The following is a 12,428-nucleotide window of genomic DNA, read 5'->3' on the forward strand; positions in this document are numbered from 1 at the left end:
ATCCACATATTATTTAGACCAAATAACTGAGAAGATGTTCATACAACCATATAACGGAAAACAAACGACATAAAACAACAAACTAAGGTAAATCAAATCGAAACGCAGCACGTCAAGGTCTCTGAGCAACTCTAAAGAAAATTGAGCCAAGGTAGTATCAAACCTGTACCTGCAAATCTGGAAGCCAAAGAATGCAGACAGTTAGCCAAAGGCTAAGTGGGTATAGATGTGCATGAATTTAATCTTGGTTAAGAAGCCAAGGAATTTGAGTAAATCATATTTCTTTTGTCACTTTAAGTTTTTTATTAAAATTCTCCATTTATACATAACATGTATATTCATATCAATATATCATTATCTTCAATTATCATTATCAGCATAATCTCATTACATGTTATAATCAGGGTCAACATTTGTTATAAATTAAAAAGTGCACAACAGGAGTCAATATCATCAGAGTGTAATCAGATCTCATATATATATATCTAGGCTATCAACCTCCTCAGAATATATCGTGTCGCATACGTTATCTAACGTACGAGCTTCTCTCACAGCCCTCACCGGTGGAAGACAGATAAACACTGACCGCGCTCTCCTGCTCTACCACAATAATATGTGGTCGGTCGTGCTCTGGACCGAGAGCTACTCAAGCCACCACTACTCAAGTGTACAATCCAGTACTCTGGTATAAAACTAGGCTCATAGTTAACACCTTTTAATCTTTATCATTCTCTTTTATCTCATTTCACGTTATATCTTTTCACCAATTATCAGAATTGTTACATTCTCAATATGTATCTTCTCGATTTGGTCTAAACGACCAACTCAATTCCGATTACATTTTATTCATTCATTTAGGTATCATCATACAGTTTACAGGTAGAAGAAAAGTATCAACAAGTAATGCTAAGTATCAACAGGACGGAATATCAACAATATAAGAATTAAAGGATCAAGCAGTAATTAAAAGACATGTATCAACGGAAGAATAAGCCAGAATGTCTATTTGAGTTTGGAAAACACTCTTTCCCATTTTAATCCCCCAGATAAACCCCATGGGTGAACAGGAAATAAAATCAATTAATTACCCTTTAATGATTTAATTATTAACCCTATTTCGGTATTTTAAAGATCATTTTAAATCTCCTTTTTGAAAACCATTATAACATATAATATCTATCAATTTTATTTTAGTTATTCATGCACACGGAAAATAAAGGAGTCCAAGGATAGAATGTACCCACCTTATCTCTACCAAGCTCCGAGTGTCAGCAAAATCAGTGTGCTCCACTCGAACCAGTATCTACACGAAATATTAAAATACTCAAATAAATCAGAATATTACCCAATAAAAATAATAACACTGAACCTGATTCTATCTTAATAAGATAAAAATCGAAGTTAACATCTCATATTAACGTAACCTCTAAAATTTCTAACCACTCTTCAAATTAAACCTAGAACTCAGCAGGTAATGGAAACCCTAACTACACAGTAACTTGTCTCTGTTAAACAAAACGAGCCCAAAAGAACAGATTTCTTTTACCGCGAGAAAGGAAAACACTGCTGGTCAATCGCGAAGCCCAGGAAGCGCCACGCACGATCGTCGGCTCGAACAGGCAGGGCTTGTCGCCGACTGGAACTGACGGAGAAAAAGGAAAGGGAGACGGCTTTGGGTTTTTGTCGCGGCCCTGTTCCACGTGCGCGATCGTCCTCGCAATGGCGGCGTCGGCAGATGGTAGAGGAGGCGATCGCAGCAGAAGGGCGTTGCGGCACAGCAGAGGCGTCGCGGCAGTGGCGATCGCGACAGATGCGTCGCGGCAGATGGCGTCGCGACGAATCAGCAAGCAGGATCGGGGAAACAAGCAAGTGGCGGGTGGCATCGCAACTAGGGCAGACACAGGGTAGAGGGCAGAGGCGTCGACTGTGGAAGGAGGCTGCGTTGTGGTGGAAGAAGGCGAAGATCGGGTTAATGGAAAGGAAAGGCGTCGGTTGAGAGCGGAAGAAGTCGGGCGTGCGTAACCGACGGAGAGGAAGAAGAAGCGTCGAAGGGTTTAATGGATTCCTAACGGGTTCGGGTTTTTAAACCCAAATCCAATAACCCTTTTTTTTTTTTTTTTTTGCCGATTCTAACATTTCAGCTTAATGTTGCTTTGGAAGGAATTCATGTTTAATTTTTACAATACCCTTCGGTATAATATTGTCTTTGAAGGAATTTATTGATTTTGATGCTACCATTTAGTTTAAATTTAGTTTGATATTGCCTTTGAAGGAATTTATTAAGATACCATTGTTTTTCAAATTTAATTAGATAAGTACAAGTTATAATTTTATGCAATTTAACATAGGAAACTGTTAGATCACACACTAACCAGTATCATGTGTGATCCTAGTCTTAATTAAGCGAAGTTGGGATCCTGACCACACTAGTAGTTCTGAGTCATACATGAGATATGCATGAGATTTTATCCTTTATTTTGTGAAATGCCCTTTAGAGATCAAAACAAAGAATTTTATTTTCTTCGAGTTCATCTTGAGAGTAGGGTTGACAAAAGTGAGTTGTGTGTAGGGCTGGATCGGTACGGTATACCGAATTTTGCATACGATACCGTATACAGTACCGAAAATTTCGGCATAAAAAATCTATACCGTTACCATACCGAAAATTCGGTATGCCGCAAATTCGGTATATTCGACCAAATTTGCGGTATATTACACCGAAAATACTGAAAATTTTGGTATACTGATAATTTCGGTACGGTATTATACCGAAAATGTTGGTATACCGAAATATCGAAAAATAATAATTTCATACCGATACCGATACCGAAAAATTCGATACGGTATTATACCGTACCGAAATTTTCGGTATACCGAAATTTTTGATATGGACGGTAAATATCGGTATGGTATATGCGGTATACCAAAAATTCGGTATTTTTTCCCACCCTTAATTGTGTGCTAATAAAAATAATAGATTGTGAGTTTATTTGCTTCTTCCCTAGCTTGTTACAAATTTCATGCTTTACATATTTAACTTGATTAACTTGTTACTTTTATCATCAGGGAATGAGTGACATGAATGCCATACAGGATGTCATTTTATCTGGCAATGCTGATGCCGCTGCTGCTTTTTCCACTGCTGCTGTCGAAGCAGCCGCTTCCGCCGCCGCCGCCTCCACCATTGGAATTATCGTTAATTCCGCCGTTAACTGCGCAGCAATTGCCGGTACCCCCCATGCCAACGTCGCCGCCACCGCCGCCGCCACCGCCGCTATCGCCGCCTACATGGCATCTGCCATCCCTGCTGCTGCAGCTGGCTTCCTTGTTCCCCCCGCCGCCGTTAGGGCTGGATCGGTACGGTATACCGAATTTTGCATACGATACTGTATACCATACCAAAAATTTCGGCATAAAAAAATCTATACCGTTACCATACCAAAAATTCGGTATACCAGAATTTCGGTATACCGGCAAATTCGGTATACCGAATATACCGAATTTGCGGTATATTACACCGAAAATACTGAAAATTTTGGTATACTGATAATTTTGATACGGTATTATACCGAAAATGTTGGTATACCGAAATATCGAAAAATAATAATTTCATACCGATACCGATACCGAAAAATTCGGTACGGTATTATACCGTACCGAAATTTTTGGTATACTAAAATTTTTGATATGGACGGTAAATATCGGTATGGTATCTGCGGTATACCGAAAATTTGGTATTTTTTCCCACCCCTAGCCGCCGTCGATGAGGAGGTGTCGTAGCCACCGGATCTGCCAGGGTTACAGCTGAGCTTTTCCTTGTAATAATGTTCATCTTCCACATATAGGTTCCACCTAGGGGTGAGAAAAAATACCGAATTTTTGGTATACCGCAGATACCATACCGATATTTACCGTCCATATCAAAAATTTTGGTATACCGAAAATTTCGGTACGATATAATACCGTACCGAATTTTTCGGTATCGGTATCGGTATGAAATTATTATTTTTCGATATACCAACATTTTCGGTATAATATCGTATCGAAATTATCAGTATACCAAAATTTTCAGTATTTTCGATGTAATATACCGTAAATTTGGTATATTCGGTATACCGAATTTTCGATATACCGAAATTCCGGAATACCGAATTTTCGGTATGGTAACGGTATAGATTTTTTTATGCCGAAATTTTCGGTACGGTATACGGTATCGTATACAAAATTCGGTATACCGTACCGATCCAGCCCTAGTTCCACCATTGCCAATTTCCTTATCAATCACTGAGTTGTTCTTTTTTTCCTTATCAGTCACTGAGTTGTTCTTTTTTCGAAGTGACATGCAAGGCCCCAAGGCTCCACAAATTTTAACTTCCTTGGTAGTCACTATCTCAATGGTTTCAAAGTTCATATTAAGGTGACTTGTGCCTTCATTTCTAAAAATGTCTTTGATAGGGCTGGGTCGGTACGGTATACCGAATTTTACATACGATACCGTATACCGTACCGAAAATTTCGGCATAAAAAAAACCTATACCGTTACCATACCGAAAATTTGGTATACCAGAATTTCGGTATACCGGAAATACCGAAAATTCGGTATACCGAATTTTCAGTATAGTATAAAATGCATACCGATCAAAATGTTCGGTATACCGTACCGATCATACCGATCATACCGAAATACCGACCAACCGACCGATCATACTGATCATACCGATCGTATAAAAATGTTCGGTATACCGATCATACCGAAATACCGTACCCAATATCAATTTTAAAAATAATAAATAATTTACAAGAGGATATATAATAGGTGTTTCGGTATATACCGAAATACCGAAAAATAATAATTTCATACCGATACCGATACCAAAAAATTCGGTACGGTATTATACCGTACCGAAATTTTCGGTATACCGAAATTTTCGGTATGAACGGTAAATATCGGTATGGTATGTGCGGTATACCAAAAATTCGATATTTTTTCCCACCCCTAGTCTTTGATGCCCATGTCTTTGTAAATAGTTGTTGCAATTGCCTTCCTCAGTTCCTGTATTCATTTTTTACAAAAATAAATAATTAAAATAAAACACTTTTGAAAAAAAAATATGTATCCATGTAAAGTTGTATTTGGTTACTTTGTCTCCTTGCTCTGCTCCATATCCTTGATAGCCTTCCTTGGTGGAGAGTTGATGAGAGTACTGCAACAAATTATAATAATGATAATAAATAAATAAATAAACTAAATTTGCTTAAAGATTGTGTTTGTATATATATATTGTGAAAAAAAAACTTAAATTTCTCATGCAAATAAAACATGTTTCCTTGATCTGATAAAGAAATTAAGAAAAAAAATTTCTGACAGACAATTTTTAGTGAAATCTAGCGACCAAAGAACACAAGTCAATAGACACAGCCCTTATTCTCTCAGTTTGACCTCTGTTATTGTCCCATAATTTTCCCTCTTTGTTTTATGAACTCATTCACTTAATCCCAAAGAAGTCAGAGATGCTTTAGTCACCTTAATTTGATAAATATAAAACTGAAAACATAAAAGAAAACTGAAAGTGTATATTTTACCAAAGTTATTATTTCCTCTAGAATTTTAGACAATGATTTTAATTATATTTCAGAAAGAAAAAAATTACTGAAATTTCTTTAAGTGTACCTCAGACATAGCAGATGCTATGAGGAGTGGAATAGGCTCAGTTGTGTTACCAATCCTAGGGGTGGGAAAAAATATCGAATTTTCGGTATACTGCAGATACCATACCGATATTTATCGTCCATATCAAAAATTTCGATATACCGAAAATTTCGGTACGGTATAATACCGTACCGAATTTTTCGGTATCGGTATCGGTATGAAATTATTATTTTTTGATATTTCGGTATACCAACATTTTCGGTATAATACCGTACCGAAATTATCAGTATACCAAAATTTTCAGTATTTTCGGTGTAATATACCGCAAATTCGGTATATTCGGTATACCGAATTTGCGGTATACCGAAATTCCGGTATACCGAATTTTCGGTATGGTAACGGTATAGATTTTTTTATGCCGAAATTTTCGGTACGGTATACGGTTTCGTATGCAAAATTCAGTATACCGTACCGATCCAGCCCTAACCAATCCCCAAGCTGATGATCTTGGCATTTGGATACTTCTCCATATGCACCATTTGCCTCATTGCAATCTTTTTTTTTGTATATATAATCAAAAATAAATAAATAAATAACAATGAACTATATATATTTCTGAATATTTTACCTCAGGAAACAGATATCCATTTTGAAACTTTTCCATATTTTCATTGCGAGCAACCTTTAATTGGCACGCTGTGCCTAAAAATATTGTGTACAAGATTAAAACAAAGACAAAAATGAGATTAAATAATGAAAACAAGTAGAGAGAGTGACAAAAACACTATCAATTTACCCACCCATTTTGACTTGTTTTCTGATAATGCATGAAGGCCCTGCCTTGAGATGAATTGACCTTAATTATAAAAGAGACAAAAGATATTCACATTTATAATTCCAAAAAAACAAATAGAGTGAAGGATTAAGTTAGATAATTAAATGATTACTTTTGTGGGAAGGCAGTGAACTCCATGAGTGGATGGAAGGGAGTTGAGATGAGTGAGTTTGGAATTGAAGAGATTAATGGCAGAAAAGATTGATATAAATGGAGGTATTTATAAGGGGGATAGGATCGAATATATGAGGAAGAAGAAGGTAGTGATGTGTTGGAAATTTCATTGACCAGGTTGCTCACAATGACTGATGGGATATATGTGAGGGAGGAAAGTAGTAGGAATTGGACATATTGTGGTGTGTTCATTTCCATGAACAATGGCACTAGCTCATGGTCAACATTTTGTCAACCATGAAATTTGGTTGTGCACTTAATTGTAGGCTTACTTGTCGAGGTTGACAATTGGTATATCGAGGTTATTCCTTGGGAATTCATGATGGTCGAACATAGAGAGGGAAGGAAATGGTGAGGAAAAGATAGTGAAAAAAAGTAATAGAAAAAGAGGCTAGCTCTTTATTTTGTCATTTGATGATTCTTTAGAAGGAAAATAAATAAATTTTAAGACATTTATTTGTTAAACAATTATCAATCAAGCCTACATTAATCTAGCAAAAACAAATATATAATCAAGTGAAAGTTAATTTAGGTCGAGTAGAGTAAAATATTTTTGAGAAGGAGCTAATTAATTAATTCCTATCACTTTATTTATTTTCATTATATTTTTTGCACCATTAGACCTTAATTGTTTAAGCTTAGGATTTGCTATGTATATTTTTTTCACTATTTTTTCTAGGTCTTTTCCTTGGTCAATGCCCCATATGCAAAATACACATGAGCCTTTGATATGTTCATTGCATGTTGACCAATTTTTCTTTGCATACTAGCTAGAACATAACCATATTCAATAAATAATAAATAAATTATTGAAGTAGATATGAATTCTAATAGTCTAGTCAAGTCCTCACATATGTGATAGGAATTATAATTTTTATTATAATGCATTTTTAAAATTATGGCGAATTATATTCATTGAATTTGGGTAAATTCGCCTAACTTGAATGAGAAGGGTACTGTTAAAATCCAAGAAAGAGAAAAATGTTTTGATATATATATTTTAATATTCTTTAATTAGAGATGTAAGTAATTAAGAGTTAGAGCTAGGTGGTCTTTTTCAACTTAATTTCCTCATGTTTAATTAATTAATATGAACTTTCAAGTTCAAGATTATTGTTCAAAGAGGTCGTCTCACTTCAATACCATAATATTTAAAGAACAAGAGGGCCTTTTATATTTAATTATATTTTAAGAATTTTTATTTTACAAGATGTGGAGTTCTATCAATTTTTTTTAGACAGAGCTTTTCGAGCATATAAATTCTAACACTATTTTTTACTTGTTTTTTACAAATTAATATTTGCGATATTTATTTCTTTATGTATCGGTTCGACTCATTCTTGATTGATATTTTGAATTTATAGGTTAAATTTTTTTCCTATTAATTAGATTTTCTATGAATCTATTACCAACAACTTTCTCGTCGTCTCGATCGCATAAAAGAAAAAAAATACTTTTGAAAAAAGAATTGATATTATAATAATAGTACAACTTGAATAGTCATACACTTGAACTTCTCTTTTATTTTATTTGACTTCTTTTCTCCGTGCCTTGTTTTAAAGATACATGCATGAATATATTGTGCAAAAAATCCAACCAATTTCTTTAGAGAAATAATTAGTTGCTTAAAAGTCCATGTGAATTACTAAGACTTGGAGCTGTAGGGGTCTTTGACTATTTAGTCACATGTTAGTACCCTGATTGACTTGGTTATTTAGTCAAATATTTATTCACAAAAGTTATTTATATATTTAATTTGACTGACTTGGCAAACCTAAGTCAAATATTTGTAAAGTCAAGAAGGCATTTTTTTTCCTAGGGACCTCCCATTTTAATTTGACTTTTTTTTTAATTAAAAGGATGTCTTATTTTACTATTCAGTCATGTATAATTATCCAATTGCCCTTTAGTATTAATACGGTGGAATCTCTAAATGGCCACGTGCTCGTCACATGGTGGCCCCAGGATTGTCACGGTGGCCCCAAGATTGTCACGTAGCCTTAAAACAAGGAAAGAAGAGTTTAGAGAAACATTTGGAGGGTGGTTAGTTAAATTTACAATTCCGGATTTGATTACGAATTGAGTTTGGATCTTGGTACCTCGGGTCCTGAGTTTAAGTCCCAACCTTAACATCCACTCGGCATCACGTGCCGACTTCTTTCTGGCCTCGAGTCCCGACCTCGAGCTCCCAACCTCGAGCTTCGACCTTGGCACTCATTTGACACCATGTGTCGACCTCTTCTCGGTTTTGAGTCCCAACCTTGAACTCCCAACCTCAAGCTCCGGTCTCTGCACTCACTCGACACCATGTGCCGACCTCTTCTCGACCTCAAATCCCGACCTCGAGCTCCGGCCTCAACACTCCTCAGCACCATGTGTCGACCTCTTCCCGGCCTCGAGTCTCGACCTCAAGCTCCGACCTCAACACTCACTCGGCATCATGTGTTGACCTCTTCTCGGCCTCAAGTCTCGATCTCGAGCTCCGGACTCAATAGTCACTAGGTACCATTGGTTAACCTCTTTCCGACCTCGAGTCCCGACCTCGAGCTCCGACCTCGGCACTCACTCAACACCATGTACCGACCTCACTCGGCCTCACGTGCTAACCCCGTCTCGGCCTCTATTTCTGACCTCAGAGCCTGCTTAATCTCAAAAGTCGGTCGACCCGCGCAATTAAGGGAGCCTAAGACTGCTTCTTCCAGAAGAATAGGAAAATATCCCCAAAAGATATGGATGATCAAAATCTTTCTAAAATTAGAACAAGTATCTCGAAATATTTCCCAAGTGGATGTTAATATTTCAGAGATCAACTCTATAAAAGGTAGCTCATATCCATGAGCACAGATATGCACACATCAAACCTTAATTTTCCTAAGTCCTTAATCTCTTTCCTCATGCAAAAATCCTAACTTAAGCATCAAAATAACTTGCCGAGACCCATCCTTGGAGTCATTTTAACTTTCTTTTTGAGTGCTTTCAGGTCTCTTCATCTCTCCGAGTGACTATCTTCGAGGAGCGTGCACGTCAGTAATTCTTGAACCGGTGGCTTTATCATCCATGATGTATTGGCCGGAACAAGTACTATTCGCATTATTATCTCCCGCTTAAATTTTGAGTCGGTCGGATGCATTGTAGCTTCTGTCAGTGCGGATCCCGAGAAAGGATCGAATTATGTTGAATTAATTATATGCCGTTTTACTTTGTATTTTTATAAAAGGTTATTTTCGTGATTTGAACATGTGATTTCACGATTATATAACAGTAATTTTACGGCACTATAAATTACTGACCAAAATAATATTCACATTTAACTTAATTCATTAGGGAAATTCAAAATGAATAAAAGAAATTGGTGTAGAAGAATATAGATGTAGATATATAAGCTGAAAATGATAGTAGACGTCCTTTATTTCAATAGCAACGTTATTCATTTAGCGTTAGCACTTGGCTCATTGAAATATGCCAAAAGAAAATTCAATAGAAACAAAATAAATATTTTTATAGTTAATTTCCAGGGCCTCTCATACCAATTTATCATGGATGTCATTATCATTCTTGCTAAACTAATTATTGAAGCATTAGAATACTTAAATATTAAATCTTAAATTATAAAAAATTTTAAAAAATTAACATTAGGCACTATACATTTTATATTGTGAGTATCTAATAAAAAATATAATTTTTTATTTAAGATTTAAAATTTAAAATTTAGATTAAAAAAATAATTTTTAAAAATAATTTTATATTAGGTGTTCAAGAGTGTGTGTAATATAAGATCTGTCATATATATATATATATATATATATATATATATATATATATATTATATATATATATATATATATATATATAAAAGGCATCCCATCGCCACCCTCGCCCACTGCAGCCGCGCCCTCTCCTCCATGTGACGCCTCCGCCATCGCTTCTGTCGCCAGCGAGGTCATCGAAGCACACCGCCGCCAGCCGCGCCCTCTCCTCCATGTGCCCAAAGGCGGTGCCTTCGGACAACGTCCGAAGGCACCAAGCGCTGCCTCACTTCCCCTTTCAACCATCACCAAACACTCTTCTCCAGCACTCCTCATAGAGGAATTACATCGAACGACTCATCCGCTTCGGTTCCTTGCCGCCCTCGCGCCTCTCCTTCACTGATCTCCTCTCCTCCCCCGTCGCTCATCCGCTTCGGTTCCCTGCTGCCCTCGCGCCCTCTCCTTCATGTGCCCAAAGGCGGTGCCTTCGGATAGTGTTTGAAGGCACCATGCGCTGCTACAAGCTCGTCGCCGCCGTCGCTCCCCGTCCCGATCGCCGTCGTCGCACTCCTCTTCTTCCTCCTCCGCACTCCTCGTCCCCCGTCTCGATCCTCGCCAGTGAGACTCCTCTTCTTCTAAATAATTTCAATAAAAAAATAATTTCAGGATCTTCCACCTGAACGAGCGTTTGCTGATTTTGTTCTCTACAACTTGGTGCTCCACCTGGTGATCATGAACTTCCTTGGGTAGATGGAACTCTGCTATAACATTCTTCTTCCTTTTTTTTTGTGAGCTTGAACTATGGGACTAGAAGTTTGTTTTTCATGTTGCTGCTAATAAGATTTTGTCCGTGTTTATGGAAAATGAAAGGAACTCCATGAGTTGCAAAGTAATTTTTTTGCTAACTATTTAATAGCTAGTAATTTTGTACTTATATTGAATGATATAATATCTGCTATCTTGTTAGAAAGGTCCATGGATGAAAAAGAAAGGGGGGCTTTCATGTGGAAAATTAAGATCCTTCTCCTCTTCACGTAAGTTAAGTTCTCCTTGGCCGTGCACAAAGTAAATTGGCAATAATCTTCTGTTTCTATTTATTCTATTTCATTTAAAACACTATTCAAAAGCTGTTTTTGTTTCTGGAATAAGTAAATAAAGAGAGTCATATGTTGGATGACTAAAAAACATATGGAACCAAACAATTTTCATGGATACATCAGGAACCAAACAACTAACATGTTTTGCATTGTGATATAGCCTTGAGTAGTGTTCATTGTAGAGACAAGAACCATATAATTATCTCAAATAGCTCGGTCTAACACATGATAATGTTCAGACATGTAAAAGAATGTAGTACTGTTGAGACTATTGGCCAAATTTTTTTTTACCTTCTCTACATCCAATTCCTCTAATGAAGTTGAAAATACATCATCTCAAGGACGATGTATTAGTTATTGAGCCACTTATCTGTATTGAAGTAATTATTATGTTTTATGCATTGACCTCCAATGAACCATGATTTCGTCTTGGTTGCTAACTCTGTCATTTTTATGATTGATTGTGGTGTCTGTCTAGACACTTTATTTATCATGATTAATTAATTGATTCATTCAATACTGCTTCACTGCATAATATCTGTCCACAAATATTAATCTAAGAAAGTTTTTCTGTTTTACAGATGGAGCACAATGGTCAAGATGAATATTTTTCGTTGTGACTTTGCCTGTGCCGAGCTTGATGGTTATATATATGTTGTAGGTGGAATTGATTCCTACGGTGATTGCTTATCAAGTGTCGAAGTGTATGACCCAAGCATAAATAAGTGGATCGTAATCCATAGAGACAAACTGTTTTGTAAATATAAATTTGAATGATTTAAAAATCTATTTGTTGTGAAACGAAATTGTATATATTAGACTTGTTGTGAAATGTAAGTTTATACAGTTGTATTTTGTCCATGTTGAAGTATGCATTATTGTTGTTGTGAAATGCAAATATTTTATCCAGTTGTATTTTATCTGCT

At 36.3% G+C, this 12,428-nt stretch overlaps 1 long non-coding RNA gene across 1 annotated transcript; it reads right to left on the reverse strand.

Annotated features, from left to right (window-relative positions):
• Positions 1-93: 93 nt before the first annotated feature.
• LOC141847190 (uncharacterized) lies at positions 94-1,807 on the reverse strand. Its single transcript, XR_012603408.1, has 3 exons — positions 1,547-1,807; positions 1,245-1,303; positions 94-177 (listed from the first exon to the last, which is right to left on the reverse strand). It is a non-coding gene; the product is annotated as an uncharacterized LOC141847190 (long non-coding RNA).
• Positions 1,808-12,428: the final 10,621 nt, after the last annotated feature.

Source organism: Curcuma longa, chromosome 16 (genome assembly GCF_044706935.1).
Source record: "Curcuma longa cultivar G26 ecotype Majalengka, Jawa Barat chromosome 16, ITB_CL_G26_1.1, whole genome shotgun sequence".
NCBI classification, from domain to species: domain Eukaryota; kingdom Viridiplantae; phylum Streptophyta; class Magnoliopsida; order Zingiberales; family Zingiberaceae; genus Curcuma; species Curcuma longa.